This window comes from Strix uralensis, chromosome 29, assembly GCF_047716275.1.
Source record: "Strix uralensis isolate ZFMK-TIS-50842 chromosome 29, bStrUra1, whole genome shotgun sequence".
Lineage (NCBI taxonomy): Eukaryota > Metazoa > Chordata > Aves > Strigiformes > Strigidae > Strix > Strix uralensis.
This window is the reverse complement of record NC_134000.1, coordinates 6,826,779-6,846,488: the sequence shown is the minus strand read 5'-3', so window position 1 is coordinate 6,846,488 and position 19,710 is coordinate 6,826,779.

Here is a 19,710-nt window from a genome sequence, read left to right as displayed (position 1 = left end):
CTGGCAGCCCCGGCACCCCTGCGCCCAGCCCCGAGGGCGGCACCTGCCCTGCCCCAGGCGCTCCCCGCAGCGGCTGCGCCCTCACCCCCGGCTGTAGAAACCCCCCTGAGGGGCCAGAGCTTCTGCCCCGGCCCTCGTCTGGCCCAGCCTTCCCCCCGCCAGCCTCACTCACCGCTGGCCCAAGTCGTACTGCAGCGGGTGCTGCCGGCTGGCACCTTAGTGACATCCCTCGGTGACTTCCCCTCTGTGATGTCACAGGCGCCAGAGCCCCACGGGGACACCCGCCCCTTGGGCCACGGCCACTGCCCCTGGCTCTGCAGCCCCTGGAGCGGGCAAAGCACAACCGCCCTGGCAGGACAGAGCTCCCAGGGCCCCTAAACCTCCCCAGAGAGAGCAGCGGGGCAGCACGAGGGCGGCCCTGGCTTGCACAGGGAGCTCCACGTCCCCGGCTGAGCCCCGCGGTCGGGCTCCCGGCTCCCCCCATGGCCCAGCACCACCAGCAGCAGCAGCTGCAGCAGCAGCCAGGAGCCTTCGGGGGGAAGTTATTTCTCACGCTGTCACACGTGTGCGTGTAGCACACGCACCCACACCTCTGCTGCTCCGACCTGAGTTGGATTGTTATAGACCTGCATTGCACCCAGAGACTCCTGACTGCCCGGCCCGTCGGGAACTCAGATACCCCCTGATCAGGAGAGTGACGGAGGCGTATCTCTTAGTGGCCGTATTCCCACTGTCTAGTGAGGAAGAAAAGTAATGTGTGTAAAAGAAAAAAAGATCTTTTCCCCACGGCAGCAACTTCCCTTCTTTTTAACATTGTTTAGGCAGGGATAAACCAGCATGACATGAATAAAAAATAAAGAAATGTTCATGTCTTAGAGCAGGGGAAGGGCTTCTCAATTATTTTTTTAATTCACAGAGAAATTCTCCCAATAGAACACCTGCATTTCAAAGAATTCTGCTATTATAAAGGCATTTCTGTCTTCTCTAGCTTAATTTTTAAGTCTTTATGTACACTTTTATACTCTGGCTAAAACCCTTCTTGGTTCACCCTGAACTCATTAACTCTCATCTCTTCAAATTACTCCCAGTGCAGCTGATTACCTGAAGGCCTCTCATCCCCGTGCAGCAGCAGCTGCCCATCGCTGATGAGGGGAGGCATTCTCCATCACGAGACTTCTGCCCAAACACAACTAGATCAAACTGCTGAGCAGTGCCAGAATATCGTACCCAATATTGTACCTTTTCTCTCGCTGCTTTTTCTTCCTCTCCGGGGGACACTGCCTACAGTTCTGGAGGCTGTTTTTCTGTTCTATGGGCTGCAACATCTTACCAAGAAACAAGACTCCGTGCAGGTGGCACAGCTCAGCTTGGTCAAGCACCTTTGCCCTTCAGTGGCTGATGCTCCGTGCGTGGTAAAAGACGACAGCCCTGCGTGGGTTCTAGGGTGCAGAACGCAACATCATTTTCCAAGCATGAACGGCACTCCTGGGTTACATGTCGCTGTGCTCCTCTGCACCTCTTAGGCCATGGCTTGGACGCAAAGAATGGTTAAATTAGGTGAGGTCATAAGAGGAAGCCAAAGCCACACCCCAATATTAAAGCACAGCATTTGTTGGTTCTGAGACCTTGACAAATGCGAGGCACAAGCAAACACCAGTTCCTTATTGCTAAAAGATATAATGAAGTGGGATGATGGTCTCTGGAAACGAGGGAGCTGAGGCCATTGGAGGGGTTTGAGCGAAGCGTGCCCAGGAACGCCGTGGCAGGGGTTGTGCATCTCCAGGTCCCGGCTGTGAACGTGTCACCAGCGATTCCCCCCAACCCCCGGGGGGTCACAGCACAGCTACAGCAGTTCATTGTCGTTCATCAGTTCATCAGGCGGATCTTTCTCTCCGATGCTGGGGAGCAGCTGTGACCCGCCCGGGCTGCAACTTGCACCCGAGTTCCGAGCCGGGCGCTCCGGTTGGGGCGGGTGGGGGGTGCCTCGGGGCGGGCGGGGGGGGCCGGGACGCTGAGCCCCGGGCGCCGGCGGGGAGGGCGGAGCGGGGGGAGTGGAGCGGCTCTCTCGGTGCAGGCGGCGGCGAACCGGCCGCCTTTGCCGGGCAGAAGCTGCGTCCCGGCCCCGCGCCGAGAACCGCCCCCCCCTGCCGCCCCCACAGCCCCGGCCCCGGGAGGGGGCAGCGGCGAAACTGCCCCCCCCGCGCCCGGCGCCCTCCGAGGGAGCGAAGCGCCGCTCCGTCCTGCCCTCCCCCAGCCCCCGCCGCCTCCGGCCCCCCCGTGGGGACCCCCGGGAGGAGGGAGCCTCGCCCGGCCCCTGCGAGGGAGCAGCCGCTCTGGGTGAGTACTGCGGGACCCTGGAACGGCGGGAGGTTTGGGGGGGAAAAGGGAAAAAAAAAAAAACAGGAAAACGGCTTCACCCCCCCTCGGGCTGTCCGGTGGCTCTTGGTGCTGGATTCCCGGGGGAAGCTGAAATGGGGGGAGGGGAGCAGCGGTTTGGGGCTGGAAAGGCAACGTCCTTCAGCACTGTCCTGGTGGAGGAGCGACCCAGCCTCATCTGGCCGTTTTAATTACATTTTGCCTCTCTCACTGTAAATCCCTGAGCCCGGGAGGTATCTCCAGCAGGTACCTTTAATCACAAACTGCTTCCGATGGATTCCGGAGTGAGACTGGGGTTGCTGGGAAAGGCCTGAAGGAAACTGCTCTGCTGCCAGATGGCCTTGGCTGGGCACTGGGAGCAGCTTCCCATCCCTACTCCGGCACGGGGTGAGATATTGGTGTGGGGGAAGGAGCCATTTTATGGTTGAATCCCATCGCTGATGGCAGGCAGAGCCCAAGGGAAAAACTGCCTGGGCTGCTTCTCCTGCCAGAGCTTAGGGCAGAGTTTCCCCCCGTGAACGCCTCAGCCCAGGCAGCTCTGACCCAGGGGGTTTCTGTCTCTGAGCGTGGACTTACAGAAATACACCTGGAGAGAACCTCAGAGGGTCGTTGTGTCCATCCTGATGTGGTTCACTCCGAATTTTCAATCTGGAGACGATAATGCCATTTTCCAACAGAAATCCCATGACTGCAAATGTGATTCCAGCTAAACAAGCGTTTAACCCGTCGCAGTCTCTACCAATCCCTCGTTATTATCAGTGGCTCTTTTCCCTGTTCCCCTCGGTTTCCCGGCCAGCTCGCCTTTTGGCATGGTGGGGCCATTCTACCTGTCCTGTGCCTTCCCCGCAGTCGGAATGATTTCAAATGGGGCCCTGAGCAACGACAAGCCTCTGAACAAATTAAACATGAGATTGTTCATGCAGTAGCCCTCGGGCCAGTCCAGGCAGGACAAGATGTTAAAAATGTGCTCTGTGGTGCAGCAGAGGAGCATGGCCCTACCTGGAGTGTCTGGCAGAGAGCACCAGGGGAGACCAAAGGCTGACCCTGGGGTTTTGGAGTTGGGGATATAGAGGATCTGAAGCCTGCTATACTCCAACTGAAAAAGAGATATTGAAGCATATGAAGGAGTTCGAGCTGCCTCACCAGTGGTTGGTACTGAAATATAGCTCCTGTCAGCACCCCAGCTGTTGGTGCTGGGCTGGATGTTCAAAGGGAAGGTCCTCTCCACACATCAGGCAGCTGATGCCACGTGGAGTAACTGGGTCACACTGATCACACAACACGCTCGAATAGGAAACCCCAGTCGCCCAGGAATCTTGGAAGTGATCATGGACTAACCAGAAGGCAAAGATTTCAGAGTGTCACCAGAGGAGGAGGTGACATGCTGAAGAGGCTCCACTGTATAATAAACTAACCAGAAAATGAGAGGCAATATGCCCTGTTCACTGATGGGTCCTGCTGTGTTGTATGAAAACATGGGAGCTGGAAGGCTGCTGTACAGAGTTCCCTGCAGCAAGTCACAGAAACTACTGAAGGAGAAGGTGAATCTAATCAGTTTGCGGTGGTGAAAGCCATCCAGGTGGTTTTAGACATTGCTGACTGAGGAAAATCACGAGGGCTCTGTCTCTACACTGATTCATGAATGGTGGCAAATGCCCTGTGGGGGTGGTTGCAGCAGTAGAAGCAGAGAAACTGGCAGCGTGGAGGCAAACCATCTGGGCTGCTCCATTGTGGCAAGATATTGCTGCCTGCCTAGAGAACCTGGCCGTGAAAGTACGTCACGTAGGTGCTCATGTACCCAAGGGTTGGGCCACTGAAGAACATCAATACAGCCAACTGGTGGATCAGGCTGCCAGGATTAATGTGACTCAGGTGGATCTGGACTGGCAACATAAGGGTGAATTATTGGTAGGTCAGTGGGCCCATGACTCCTCAGGCCATCAAGGAAGAGATGCAACATATAGATGGGCTCATGATTGAGGGGTGGGTCTGGCCATGGACACTATTGCACAGGTTATCCATGAATGTGAGACATGTGCTGTGATCAAGCAAGCCAAGCAGTGAAAGCCTCTGTGGTATGGAGGACGATAGCTGAAATATAAATGTGGGGAGACCTGGCAGATTGACTATATCACACTCCCACAAACCCGCCGAGACAAGCACCATGTGCTTACAATGCTGGAAGCAACCACTGGCTGGCTGGAGACATACCCTGTGCCCCATGCCACCACCCAGAATACTGTCCTGGGCCTTGAAAAGCAAGTCTTATGGCGACATGGCGCCCAGAAAAAGTTGAGTCAGACAGAAGGACCTATTTCTGAAATAACCTCATAGACGCCTGGGCCAAAGAACATGGCATTGAGTGGGTATATCCCACCCCTGTCATGCACCAGCCTCTGGGAAAACCAAACGATACAATGGACTGCTAAAGTCTGCAGAGAGCAATGGGTGGTGGGACCTTCAAACACTGGGATACACATTTAGCAAAAGCCCCCTGGTTAGTCAACACTAGGGGATCTGCCAATTAGGCTGGCCCTGTCCAGTCAAACCTTCTACATACTCTAGAAGGGGAAAAAATCCCTGTAGTGCACATAAAAAGTACGCTAGAGAAAACAGTCAGGGTTATTTCTGCCTCAGGCAAAGGCAAACCCAATCAGCTGGGATACAGTTCATTTTCTTCCTAGTAGCTGGTACAGTGCTGTGTTTTGGAAGTCGTATGAGAATAATGTTGATCTCACACTGATGTTTTAGTTGTTGCTAAGTAGTGCTTATCCTAAGTCAAGGACTACTCAGTTTCCCATGCTCTGCCAGTGGGGAGGTGCACAAGAAGCTTGAGAGGGCACAGCCAGGAAAGCTGCCCTGAACTAGCCAAAGGGATATTTCATACCATAGGGTGTTACGCTCAGTGTATAAACTGGGGGGAGATGGCTGGGGGGGAGGATCACTGCTCAGGGAATGGCTGAGCATTGGTCAGCAGGTGGTGAGCAATCACATTGTGCATCACTTGTCTTTTCTTGGGGTTCATGTCTCTCTCTTTTTGCTATCTTCCTTTTCATTGCTATTATTATTATTTAATATTAATAATAATAATTTTATTTCAATTACTAAACTTTTCTTATCTCAACCAATGAGTTTTACTTTTCTTTTGATTATCCTCCCCTCTCCACCTGGAGGTGGGGAGGAGGAGTGAGCAAGAGGCTGTTACCAAAACCCTGCCACACACAAACCCAGCATAACGACCCAGGTGCCTGCTTCGTACCTATCACCTGTGCAGCCACCTATGACATCCCAAGGAGCCGCAGAAGTGGGCAGCACGCCCTAACAGCTGCAGAGCCACCACTGACATCACAAGCACCTACAAAAGCCAGGTGTTCATTCATACCCAGAGCTACTGAGATACCAGTGACATCAGAAACAGCTGTGTGAGCCAGGTTCTGCTCTTGCCTTACCACCTACTCAGCCACCTATGACCACGCAAGCGCCCGCACAAGCCAGGAGCTTGCTCCTGCTGTATCAACTACTCAGGCACTTGCAAAATCAGAAGCAGCAGCACACAGAAGGTTCCTGCTCCAGCTCTATCACCTACGTGTGTACATGTGACGTCACACCTGCACAGGCCAGCTGCGTGCTCCTGCCCTAACAGCTATTCAGCTGCAAGTAACGTCGCAAGTAGCTGCAGAACCAGGGGCCTGTGCCTGCCCCATCACCCACTCAGGCACAGTGTCTTCACTGCACACCCCCCCAGTTTTTTCAGTTCCAGCTCCATCTTTGTCTCCCATCTCCCTGTGCTCTCCTCTCTCCCAGACATCTTTCTGACCACTCCATGACCTCCCAATGCCTCTGTCTGTGTTTGCATGGCAGACACTACCTCGGAAGCGTTGTTTCAGGTATGTCACCTGCATCTCCTCTTTTCCCTCTGCTCTCATCATGACTGTGCCAGCTGTCTGATGCACTTTTTGACTTCATGGGCCCACTTGTCTTGCATCCCTTCTGCTGTTAAATTCTCTTCCTGCAAAAGAAGTGACAACCAGTCTGTGTCCCCTCTGTGGCATCTTACCTGCATCTTTCTGAGCTGGCCAGCTGGTGGGAACTGTCACCATCAGCCCCAACAGTTCCTGAAGTCTCCTCCTGGCACAGGAACAGCTCTGGGTGTGCCTGGTGTGTATCATGCTTCCTGAAGGAGAACAGAAACACTCAAAGTAACTTCTGGGCAATGTCCTGCCAGGAAGAGCTGTTTTGAAGGCAGGTTGGCAGCACACCCTGAGGCCATGCCAAGGGTGGCCACGTCTGCCTCCTTCCAGGAGGATTTGGGAAAGCCCATTCCCAGCTATGAGCACCAAGACAACGGCATGGGGCAGAAACAGCCCCTTCCCCTGAGGGACCCAGCCATCAACTGGCCTCTGACCCCAAGCTACTAAAACTTCCAAACAGGCTCTCCGTCTTAACTGAATTATCTTTAGTTGGAAAAAAGAAAACATATACTTTGAATTGGTATTGGTGGAAAACAAAAGCTCTCTGCCCAGCCACAAAGGTAAAGGAATAAAACTCATCAATCCACATCAAATCATGGACATCAGTATTTGCATTATCCAGTCTTCCTTTCTCTGTGTATGAAAAAAAAACCCAAACCACATTCCTTTGAGGAAGGGTTTGAAAGCAGGCTCATGTTCAATCAATAGATTAGAAAAACTCCACAGACTAGAGGGAAATTTCTTCCTTGGGCAACCAGTTTTATTTTCTGTAAAGCAAGTGTCTTAGGATGGGCCAAACTAAGCCTTTCCTGCTGCTTTAGCATGCACTAGTCTAATGACACATTGCTTTACTGAGCTTGCAGAGAAAGATGACGGTTACCCTTGGGACAAGCTGAAGGCTGTCCAGGGTTTTCTGCACTTTTTAGCATTTGTGTTTGATATCCTGTTTGGTATAAGTAAAGATTGAAGAAAGGAATGGATAAGGTTGATGAATGGTGAATAATTATTATTATAAAGGTGGATAATTATTATTACAGTGGTGACAATTTTTTAATTATAAATCAAATTATATTATAAATAAATAACATTATAAAGAAGAAGCCTTGCCTTATCTATTGACTACTAAATGGGTAGTCAACAGAGCATGTGGAAAGAGTAAAGAAGCCCTGGCTTGTCTCCCAGAATGTGTGCTGAAACCTGAGTAAAGGTCACTGAAGCTCCGGAAAAAGGTCAGCCTCCTTAGGCTGACACATTTATTAGTGTCAAAAGTCACTAACTATAAGGTGTTATAATAGCAAGGATTAGAGAACCTTAACCAGAGGTGATGCTCCCAACTGCACCAGAAATTGAATGCAGTAGGTGCAGCTGGTTCCATGAGGTTTTGGGTTTAGATGCAGTTAAAACCTCTTTGGCATCCTACCTGTCCACACATCGTAGCATCATAGAATATCTCAAGTTGGAAAGGACCCGTAAGGATCATCGAGTCCAACTCCCTAATCCTTGCAGGATGGCCTATCACTAAACCAAACATCAGCGAACTGCCTGCCATCCTCAGGCTCAGGGGCTTTGGGCTACAGCTGCCAGTTTGTACTGGGATGGGGCCAGGGGGATCCACTTTGTACTGCGAGTGGGACAAGAGGATCCAATTTGTACTGGGATGGTGCCTGTCTATACTGGGAGGGAATCAGAGGACCCATTCTGTAATGGGACTGGTCCTAGTCTGCAGTGGGAGTGGGGCAGAGGATCCAGTTTGTACTGGGATCGAGACCAGTCTTTACTGAAAGGGGGTCAGGGGATACAGTTTGTATGTGACAGGGCCCCTGTCTATACTGGGAGGGAGCCAGGGAATCCAGTTTATACTGGGGGGGACCCAGTGGGTACTGGGATATGCCAAGGGGATACAATTTTTAGTGGGACAGGGCCCCGTCTGTACTGGGAAGGGTCCAAAACAGACCTCTGCAAGCTCAGAGCCCCAGTGTTAGTGGGGCTGTGAAGGGGCTGCCAAGGGAAGGTGAGGGTCATCGGTGGCTTTCAGTCCTGGCCACTTGTGCGTTGCCTCGGTGTGGGGGGTGTCCATTTTGACCTGGCTCTGGCTGGGGTGAGGGGGTAGGTGAGGGTGAGGATGAGGTGGCAGAGCAAGTGCAGTGCCCCTTCCCCCTGCGCTGCCTCCCTACAACAGTGAGAGGCTTCCTGCACGCTGCCAGTTAAGGCTCAGAAAGGCTTTCCCTGTGCTGACTCATTATGACAAGAAGGGTTTCCCCTCTCCCACCTCGGTACATCACAGAAACCCTTGCCTCGTGCTGCCTCAGCAGGACACAAAAAGGCTTCCCCCTCACTGCCTCATTTCGTCACAGAAATACTTCCCCCATGCTTCCTCAGTGAGACACAGAAAGGCTTCCCCCACAATGATTCTGCTTTTCTTGGGGAGGTCCAGAGGAGCTACCAGCCATGGACCTACCCCTGATATTGACAAAACATCTTGGGTACCTACATTGGAGGAGACTGGGGCTGCTACCCAGGACTTCAGCTCTCTCCAGAAGAGACCAACAGACTCCTGGAGATAAATGGGGGAGTGGTGATTAAACAGGTTGTTTACAATCTTTCCTCACTAACCCTGACTTAGAGGTATTTACTTTGGCAATGCAATCCAGAGTGTTAAGCTGGAGCATGTTTTTGTCTTAAAGGGGACATGATAACACTCCTGGGAGCTGCCCAGGTGAAAGTGGTCAGTGATGTAATTCTTGCATTAGGGTAGTTAGGAGAATACCAAGCTGAAAGGGAAGAGAGGATATTGTGCCTTGTGGAAAAAACGCAAAAGAAAAAAGGTTACCTGAAAGGACACGTTTGTAGGTGTATTCTTGTCTGGAGTCTCAAAAGACAGAATTGATGGAGAAAATATAAGTGATTGCAAGGGAAAAAGAGATCACAGAAGGATATTAGGGCAATGGATAGACCAATTACACCCTCACTCCCCTCCTTCACCTTCAGTGGGGAGAGGGAGAGTATGCCAGAACCAAGTAATAACCGATCTTGCCTCAGTGGCTCACTGGAAAAACATATAAAACTCATATGGACCACCAAGATCCCCCTCTTCAGGGTGTAACAGGTTGTTGGGGCCCCACAGAGAGATAACAGCCCTTGTGTTCCCCTGACAGTACCTTGGAGCCACCATAGACAGGCAGTGGGTGATGGCACTAATGGACAGAGGGGCTAAGGTCACTTTAATTCTGGGGACACATCCCAATATCCAAAACATAGATTGATGGAAATTTATGTCTTTTGGGGCAGAAGAATCTGTTTGTGAAATCTCTTTGATATTACAATTTGATTCCTATCCACCCTTCATAGCAAAAGTGCAGGTAGCTAAGGTATCCAAATATATTATTTGTTGGAAGGTAAAACTTCCATGATGATGGGGGAAATACTCTTCTGTAGTTCATACCATCATTGTGAGGAAAGTGGTTATGGCCTCTGTTGTTTTGGACCCACCTCCCCTCCCCAAAACTGCTTGCATCCAAGCCGTACAGGCAAAGATTGCCCAAATAATTAGACAGAGGCCAGAATTGTTCCCTGATGGGTCCTGAAGAATGCCAGTTGATTGATGAGTCTTAAATAAGGCTGCCCCTGACTTGCAGTCCTCATGCCTGACATTGTCACTCTCCCTGAGCTAAGTGAAACCAAATCTGGACCATGGAACACTATGTGAGATCCAGCTAATGCTTTCTTTAGCATTCCAACAGCTAAGGAATCACAGAAGTAACTGTCATTCTATGCTAGTTTTGGCTGCGCTAGGGCTAATTTTCTTCACCACAGCTCGTATGGGGCTGTGTTTTGGGTTTGTGCTGCAAACAGCGCTGATACCAGAGGGCTGGTTTCGTTACTGCAGAGCCGTGCTTACACAGAGCCAAGGCCTGTCCTGCTCCTCACCCCACCCCACCAGGAGCTGGGAGGGGACACAGCCGGGACAGCTGACCCCGACTGACCCCAGGGGGGTCCCAGCCCATATGGCGTCATGCTCAGCACATAGAGCTGGGGGAGAAGGAGGAAGAGGGGGATGTTGGGAGCGATGGCGTTTGTCTTCCCAAGTCACCGTTAGGTGTGATGGAGCCCGGCTGTGCTGGGGATGGCTGAGCACCTGCCTGCCCCTGGCAAGGGCTGAATGGATTCCTTGGTTTGCTTTGCCTGCCTGCACAGCTTTAGCTTTACCTATTAAACTGTCTTTATCTCAACCCACGAGCTTTCTCACTTTCACCCTTCTGATTCTTTCCCCCCTCCCACCGTGAGGGAGTGAGTGAGTGGCTGTGTGGGGCTTGGTTGCCGGCTGGGCTTAAACCACAACACATTCTCAGCAACGTGTCTTCACAGTTCTACCGCAGGGGTACAACCCTGTGATTTGCAATGGGCTGGTAGCCCAACATTTGGAACATTACAGTATTTCCCCATGTCATAAACTGTGGGGGAAATCCACTCTGTGGACAATGTTATGACCACTGGTCCCCACTGAGATCCTGGTCCAAGGGTCAGGGGTTCAAAATTCTTAATTTTGGAACATTGTTCTTAAATATGTTCTGCAAAATTTGATTCACAGAAAATGGTGAATTCAGTTTGTTTTGCAGAATGTGGGTATTGATACCCTACTGGCTAAGTGTCACAGCTGCACTAGCCCAAAGCAGTGTCCGTCAATGATCAGTGTATTACACTCAGGTTTGAAGCCCCACTTGTCTGGAATATGACAGATTCTCTGGTGGGAACTAAAGGGCCTAGATTCTTCCAGGCACCCTCTGGGGTTGTTCATCATCCTCATGGTGCTGCTCTGTGGAATCAGGGGGCTCCAAGTGCCTTTTGGTGCACTCCAGTGGTTTCTGAGTATGTTTGGTGCCAGCAAAGCATTGTGGTTTTCTGTGCATCCCAGGGTCCCCTGAATCCCTTTTCCTGTAGCACCAATTTCCTTTCTGTGCTGTCTGTGGTCATCTAAATGGCCTTCAGGGCAGTTCTGTGTCCTCCAATTGCATTTCTGTGTGCTCAAGGCCCTTGGAGTGCCTATCACTACTGTCAGAGCACTGCTGAGTGCCTTTTGGTGCATTCCAGGTTCCCCAGGTGCCTTTCAGAACAGTCCAGGGTCACATGGGAGCCTTTTTTTGTGACCTGTGCCTCTGAGTGCCTTTGCGTGTAGCTCTGAGGACAATAAGTAAGTAGTTATAGTGTGAGACCCTCCAAGTGCTTTTCTTACTTCAATCCCTGAGAAAGTTATGGAGCGAATCCTCATGGGGTCTATCACAAGTCAAATGAAGCACATTATTGGGAAAAACCAGCATGGATTCACCAAGGGCAATTCATGCTTGACAAGCCTGATTGCCTTCAAAACAAAGTAACCTGCTTGGTTGATGTGGGGCAAGCGGTGGACATTATCTACCTGGGTTTCTCCAAGGCTTTCGACATGGTTCCCCACAGCCTCCTCCCAGAGAAACTGGTGCATTACGGCCTAGACAAACAGTTTGAGTGGTGGATGGGGAACTGGCCGCCAGGTCACACCCAGAGGGTGGTGGGAAATGGCTCCTTTTCAAACTGGCAACCTGTCACAAGTGGGGTCCCCCAGGAATCAATCTTGGGCCCAACGCTATTTAATATCTTCACAAGTGTCTGGATGATGGGATCAAGTGTACCCTGATGACGTTTGTTGATGATACCAAACTGAGTGGGAAAGTGGACACTTTGGAAGGGAGAGCCACCCTGCAGAAAGACCTGGACAGGCTGGAAGAGTGGGCTAACAAGAGCTCTTTAAAGTTCAACAAAGACCAATGTAAGGTCTTGCACCTGGGAAAACACAAGCCAGGACTGAAGCACAGGCTTAGATCTACCTGGCTAGGGAGCAGCTCTGTGGTAAGGGGCCTGGGGGTCCTGGTGGACAACAAGCTCAATATGAGTGAACAGTGTGATGCTGCGGCAAAGGAAGCCAACAGGATGCTGAGTTGCATCAACAAGGGCATCACCGGCAGAGATAAATGAATCATTATCCCACTCTACTCAGTGTTTTTCAGGCCACACCTGGAATACTGTGTTCAGTTTTGGTCCCCACTATACAAAAAACGTGTGGACAGGCTGGAGAGGGTCCAGAGAAGGGCCACAAAGATGATCAAAGGACTGGGAAGCCTACCATGAGGAAAGGCTGAGAGAACTGGGTTTGTTCAGCCTTGAGATAAGAAGGCTTAGGGGACACCTTATCACCATCTTCCAGTATTTAAAAGGTGGCTACAAAGTTGGAGACTCCCTTTTTACAAGGAGTCACATGGAAAAGATGAGGGGTAATGGGTACAAGTTACTCCTGGGGAGATTCTGGTTGGACACAGATGAAAATTTTTCACAATGAGAACAATCAGCCACTGGAATAATCTCCCCAGGGAAGTGGTGGATTCCCCAACATTGGACACTTCTGAGATTCGGGTGGACAGGGTGCTGGGCCACCTTGTCTAGACTGTGCTTTTGCCAAGAAAGGTTGGACCAGATGATCCTGGAGGTCCCTTCCAATGTGGTATTCTATGATTCCCTGATTTCTGGGGAATGTAGGACCTCCTTTCAGTGCAGTCCAGAGGAAGCTCCAGGTGCTTTTCAGTACTGCCGAAGGGCTGCCAAGTGCCATCCTGTGCTATCCAGGGTCCTCCAAGTGTCCTCCAGGGCAGCTCTGCAGTCTCCAAGTCCCTTTCTGTGTGCTCCAGGGGCCTCTGAGTGCTTGTTGGTGCTGACAAACTGCTGCTGCACGCCTTTCAGTGCCACGCAGGCCCCACTGCGTGCCTTTCAGTGTGGCCTCTGAGTGCCTTTCTCTCCAATTCAGCAGTCCCCTGAGTGCATTTCAGTGCAGTTCGGGTTCCCTGGGAGCCTTTCAGAGCAGTCTAGAGTCCAATGGTAACCTTTTAATCTAGCCTGAAATCTCCCGAGTGCATTTTACTGGTGTCAGTGAGCCATTGATTACTTTCTGGGTGCTGTTCTGTGCTCCTGTATGTGCACCTCCTAGGGTGCTTTGTGTTCTATCCAGACTCCTTTGAGTGGCTTCCAGGTCTGTTTGGGAACCTCCTAATGCCTTCTTGTGAGAGCTGAGGAACATGCCAGTGCTTTTTGGTGAAATCCAGGGGCCACTGAGTACTATTGCATGCTGTCTGGGGTACTCCGAGTGCCCTCCAGGATGGTTCAGCATTCTCTGTGTACCTGTCAGTGGGACATCTGAGTGCCTACAGTACTTGCCAGGCTGGTCCTCATTGCTGATACTGGGAAAAGTAACAGTCCAAGAGACACCAAGTGCCCTTTGAGGGAAGGTAAAGCATCCAAGTACCTTTCAGGGCATTCCGGCTTCCCTGAGTGCCGTTCACTAAAGCATTGTCTTGAGAGTGATGCTCTTGCATTGATGTCAAGCGGCCCCTCTACAATTCACTGTTACCCACCACATCTGAGTGCCTTTCTTTTCTATCTGAGGACCTCAGAGTGTCCTGTTCTCCATCTGACTGAATGCCCAGCCTCACCATACACCTAACCCTAAACCTAACCTAGCAGTAAGCCACCTCCAGTGATCTATGATGGCCCTCTAATGTGCGCCACGGTCTTCCAAGTGCCTTTTGGTGTGTTCAGGCAAACCCCTGAGAAATCTGAAGGGTGGGGTGGGCATCCATGTACATTTTGCTGCTGCGCAAAGGTGGAAGAGAGCTTTCAACTGTACTACAGGTGCCTCCAAGTGCCTTTGGTGAATGTAGGCACCTCGCAGTGCCAATCCATAATGTTATTCTTGGTGAGGGTAAGGTGGGTGAGGATGAGAGTTAGGTAGTAGAGCAAACACGGAGCCCCAGTGTTGGTGGAGCTGCCAAGGAAAATTGAGAGCAAGAAAAAGCTTTCAGTTCTGCCTGCTTCTGCATGGGAATGCTTGCTGGAGGTTTGCTCTTTTGGACTTGGGCTCTGTCTAGAGCAAGGCAGTAGGTGAGGGAGATCGTTAGGTGTCAGAACAAGCACAGAGCTCTGGTACTAGTAAGACTGTGAACTTGCTGCAAAAGAATATTGAGTGCTACAAACAGCCCTTATTACTGGCCACTTCTGTGTGGGAGGCCTAGGTGGTGGCTATCAGTTTTGTTGCTGGGCTCTGGTGAGAAGTAAGGTTAGGTGGTAGAGCAAGCACAGAGCACCAGTGTTGGTGCGGTTGTGAATAGGCTGCTGAGGGAAGGTGAGTGACAGCAACGTATTTCAGTACCTGCACCTTCTTTGTGGGAAGAGAGGAGATTTTATCTTTTGAACTTAGTCTCTGGCTAGGTTGAAGGAGTATGCTTACGGTTAGCGTGAGAGTTAGAGGTTCGGATTAGGGATAGGGCCATATTGATTTTGGTTTATTGTTAGGCTCTATTTGGTTTAGCATATAAGGTTGGGTTTAGGGTTAGGGCCTATTAGGTTTAGTGTTAGGGTGACGTTTAGGGTTATGGTAAAGGTGAGAGCCATTAGGGTTAATTTTACGGCCATTAGGGTTAGGGTTCAAGTTAATAAGGGTTAAGGTAAGGGTTATTTTTAGGGCCATTAGGGTTTGGTTTTGCCTTATGGTTAGTGCCTGTTAGGGTTAGAGTTAGGACTGTTAGGGTTAGGTCCATTAGGGCTAGGGTTAGGTCCATTAGAGTTAGGGCTAGGTTTAGGGTCCATTAGGGTTTGAGTTAGGGCATGTTAATTTTAGATAAGTGTTAGGGGCTATTAGGTTTAGTGTTACAGTAAGATTAAGGTTAGGTTTACAGTTAGGGTTAAGGTTAGGGCCTATTAGGGTTAGGGGAGAGTAAAGATCTATAGTTAGAGGTTTTTATTCCTCCGAGGCAGCACTGATGGGCCAGATTTAGTACATACATTTGGATGCAAAAGTATCAATTGTACTAGGAAACAGCTGTATTCTTTATAAATATAATCTCTCTCTTCACTTTGTAAAAAGGGGACCTAAAGAAACCACTATTAGAGCATAGCAGTAGGTCACAGAGCCTTTTAATCATTAGTTCTTTAAAATGGTTTGATTTTAAAAACACTGAAAGCTCACAGATTTTGCATGTTATTTTGAATTGTCTTGAGCTTTTAAGTACGGGTCAAGTGACCTAATTTTAATCTCCCTTCTGTGAAAATTATTCCCACATCTATACAGAAATATCAAAAGGTATAATGAATGGGTACTCTAAGGCTTGAAAACAGAAAACCCAGGTTATTAGTGAAATTTAATATTTGCATTTCACTTGTGTTTTTTCACAAATTAAAGATTATTAAATGCCAACAGTAGAAGACTTCACAAACAGTATTTAAGTGATTAAAATTCAAGGGTAAACAAAAAAGTTCTATTGTTAGTCATAACATTTTTAAACGTACAAAATGCCAAGAATTGTCTTAGCCTTAGAACTGTAATTTTTTATCAGTGATGTTGTTACAACTGTAGAAATAGTGAGATACAAGTAATCACGGTCTTGGACCTGCTTGTGACAGGCATTGCGGAGTCTTCTCTTGTGCTGGTACAAGTATTAGGCATCACTTGCCTATAAATTCTCTTTTCAGCAGTGGTGTGGAGCGCGTGTGCTATGGGTGAAAAAGTGTAACTGCTGCAAAAAAGTCTAGCCAGTGTTACAAGCTTTCTCTCAACTGTGTAAAGATTGAGCTCCTGCAATTTACAGTCGTTCAGAGGAACTTCACTGGAGTAAAAGTTAACTATGTTAAATGATGTGTGAGGCTTTATGTCTAAAAAAAAGCTAGTTTGAGAAATGCCATGTGAAAAGGTTTTCCTACCTATAAAATTTAATAGGGATTATTTAAATTTCATCTCCTTTTAGTCATAGCATGTAAAGATCTTGCAAATTGAAAGGAGAAATATTTCCAAGCTAAATAGCAGGAGCATGTGTGTAAACGTTGTGAGCATCCAATATTCTGGGGTTTTGGTAGAGAGCTGAGCTGTGCCCAGCACACAGCTCTTTTAGCTCAACTGTAGCCTCTGCTGGAGCATCCCAGTGTTGCAGATCATCAACTGATTTTTAAATAGCTGTTAAGAATGTGAAAAGAATTGCACTGTTGTGAACAAGTGGTCCCACTGGAATACCAGAGTAAACTCAGAATAAAATTAATGTTTTTTAATGTAAGAAATGTTCAGTAAAATGCAAACCAACCCAAAATATTATTATTATTCATATCTGACATCATGCTGGGTATCACACTGTGCCTTGCTCACAGATGTAGCCCAGGAACTGTACTTTCTGTGTTGAATAATGTAATAGAACTAAAACACTTGTTGATTTTTTTTTAACTTTTTAAATTTTTTTTATGGATGTGGATGGAAATATCTTCTTCACCCATCTGGAAGTGCAAAGGAATCCGTAGATGCTGTATGTTCAAAGGCACGACATAGAAGCTGGCCTCTACTTCTCAGACTCACTGTTCTTGTTCTGTGTTTCTGCTTTTCTATGGGTGAGAGAATAATTGATTCCTTCAGGACCCTGTGTAAGCATCTTCTGACAAAAAGTGCACTTGTCTGGGGAGCATGGGAGCTGTGATTAGTGCTGAGATTTCAAGAGCAAGCAGGGGCTGCTGAGTGGGCGGCACAGAGAGCTGAGTGAGTCTAGTCCTGGACATTCAATGGCAGCAATACAGAGATCAGCAGAAGTAAAATTATCCTGCTGAGAAACAGTATAGGCAGATCTTCATTTTCTCCTTCTCCCTTCCATGCAAATACTTGTGCAGATGTCAAATTTATTTGCTAAAATCAAGATATAGGTGAGCATGATGCTTGTTGCCTTCTCCTTATTGGGTCTCCCATATGCCGTGGAGGGTGTGGGCTGGGAGAACAACCACGAATGTGTCTGGAGGTGAGAAATGAAATTCCTTTCTGTTCCCATGCTGATTTGTCTTACCATTTCAGATGAAAATTTCTCTAATATTTACATGACAACAGTACCTATACTCAAACTCTTTGGATTAAGTAGTGGTGAAAAGATCACCTCAAGGTGTTGCTAAGGAAGACATCTTACTCCTTCACAGGATCATCACTGGATAAATAACATACTTTTTGTCTGAGACTGTTCCATTTAGTAATTTTTATGTTTTGTTTACATAAAAATAAAGTAGTATTTGTAAAATTGTCAGTGGGAGAATGTCGCTCTAAATTCAATATTTAGTCCAAATTAAATCTTGCTTAAAAACTTGGTTTTAGCAATTTTATATTCTTGGAAGTGACAGCGCACATCTGCAATACTATAATTACATTATAGCCTTGCTTACTAAAATACCTCAAAAGAAAGGAAATAACATTGCAGTTAAATTTTTACTTTGTCTTTAAGGAGAACTTGAATAGTTTGTATAATAAGAAATGTCTATAAAATAATCCTTCCTATTTATTGTCTGTAACTCAGCTTGGAGACAGTGTCACTGAATGTTATGATGTCATTAGAACACGAGAACATTTTTCACCGTGTATCTCAGGAAAAAGGGCTGACCTTTCAAAGTATGCTGTTCAACATCAGACCACTCAAAATTGCTTCTGCTGAGCTTGTAGAGGGCATCTTCAAAGGCATTACTGAATGGAGCAGAAGTCTAATTTTTTTTTCCAAGCTTGAAGAAGCAATTTGCAATGCCTTTACTGAAATTTGTAACAGAAGGTAGCTGAGTAATAACCTGCAGAGGGGTTTTGTTAAGGTTTGCCAGAATTGGCTGGGGTGGGCTGGTAAACTGGCCGTGGGAGCTGAGGTTCCTCCCATTGGTGCTAGTTGGTGCTATGGTTTGTAACACAGTCCTTGGCCTCCAAATTTCCACTGGGCTAGAAGTGGGTGGGGGTGGGAATTGGTCATTCCTAAATTGCAGAATTACACTCCTTTTTTTATGTGGTGTCTAGAGGCATAACCAATCAGCTGAAATCCTTTCTCCAGTCAGTAAAATGTGTATCTTTTATTGCTGAGACACATTAAGGCACTTTTCTAGCATGTGGAAAGTCTGACATCTGGGTTCAATTCTTGCTTCAAACCTGGCAAAATGCAGGCTGAACTCAGATTTCACCGGAGAGTGTAAAATTCTGTGCTGTTATGCAGTATAGCCAGGATTTCTCTTGAAAAGCCATGATTCAGCATAGATGATCTTTGCAAGAGAAAATCCCAAATGACAAATATATTCTGGTGCAGAATTACGTGCTTTGTGAAGGAATCATATTGCTGCTTGTGCCTCGCTTACAGACCTTGGTGCTTTTCATCAGCTTAGGACGGTAGGCATCAGGATGTAAAAGGTGTAGTGTTTCTCGGCTGAGCTCCTCAGTAACGACGCTAAGGTTGATTCCAAATAAGTTTTTGCAATCTGTCTCTACAGTTAAAGAACTGTCACTTGAATTGGCACTTTCAGTGTTGGTAGGTAAATGGCTTCCACAGTTAGAGACATTTAGGATCTTTATTCTGTTGTGCATAGATGCTTCAGTGGTACAGGGAGGCCCCGTATGAGAAACGAAGCTGTACCTTTTACTGTGGTACTTCAGTCTTAGAAATAAGAGCATGATCTGCTGGGGGAGGACTGTATTAAGTTGCTTTGGTGTTTGTACATAACATTCATGAGCACAGGAGCAACAACTGAATAACCTTTCCTGGTTGAAATCATGTGCAGACCTGATTGGAATAAATTATTTTAGCTCTATTATAGTTGCAACATGAGCAATTTACACCAGTTGACCCTTTTTAAGACTCCTTCAGGTTTTTATCAGGTGCTTTCTAAACTGGATTGAAACAGACTACTCCCTCCCAAGCTGTTTTATGTTGTGTGCCCAGCCTAGTAGTTAATAATATGTACAATAACTTTGTGCTGAATTAATGCAGTGTGTTCAGTGGCTGAAGGCATTTAGGCGAGGAGCACTGGGGCTGGGGTTTCTGTGCTGTGGCAGCTGTGACCGGGGGGCACCTGGTCTGCACTAGCCCTGGGCTACTGCTGCCCAGCTACACAGCACAGTGAGAAGACTAAGATGGGGGATTAGATATCCTCTAAACAATTCCTACAAAACTACTGAACAGCTATGATGCTTTCAAAAACCGCAATTGAATTTTCATATACCACCTTTCATTCTCACTAATCTACTTACTGTATAGTTGATATATGCAGCAGCTGAAGGCACTTACTGCCCATTCATTTTTATTGGTGTACGTACAACCGTATTCTTCCAAATGCAAAAATGACTTGAATTGACCTTCTTAAAAGTTAATGGAAGCAAAATTCAGACTTCTATGCATGAGAATTTGTAAAGTGAACTTGGATTTGACAGAAATTAATATTTTCCCTCAGAATTCTTTATAATAAAAATTATATTTATTCTGCCAAATAACAGAATTGATATTGTGTTATCAATTGCAACTCACCA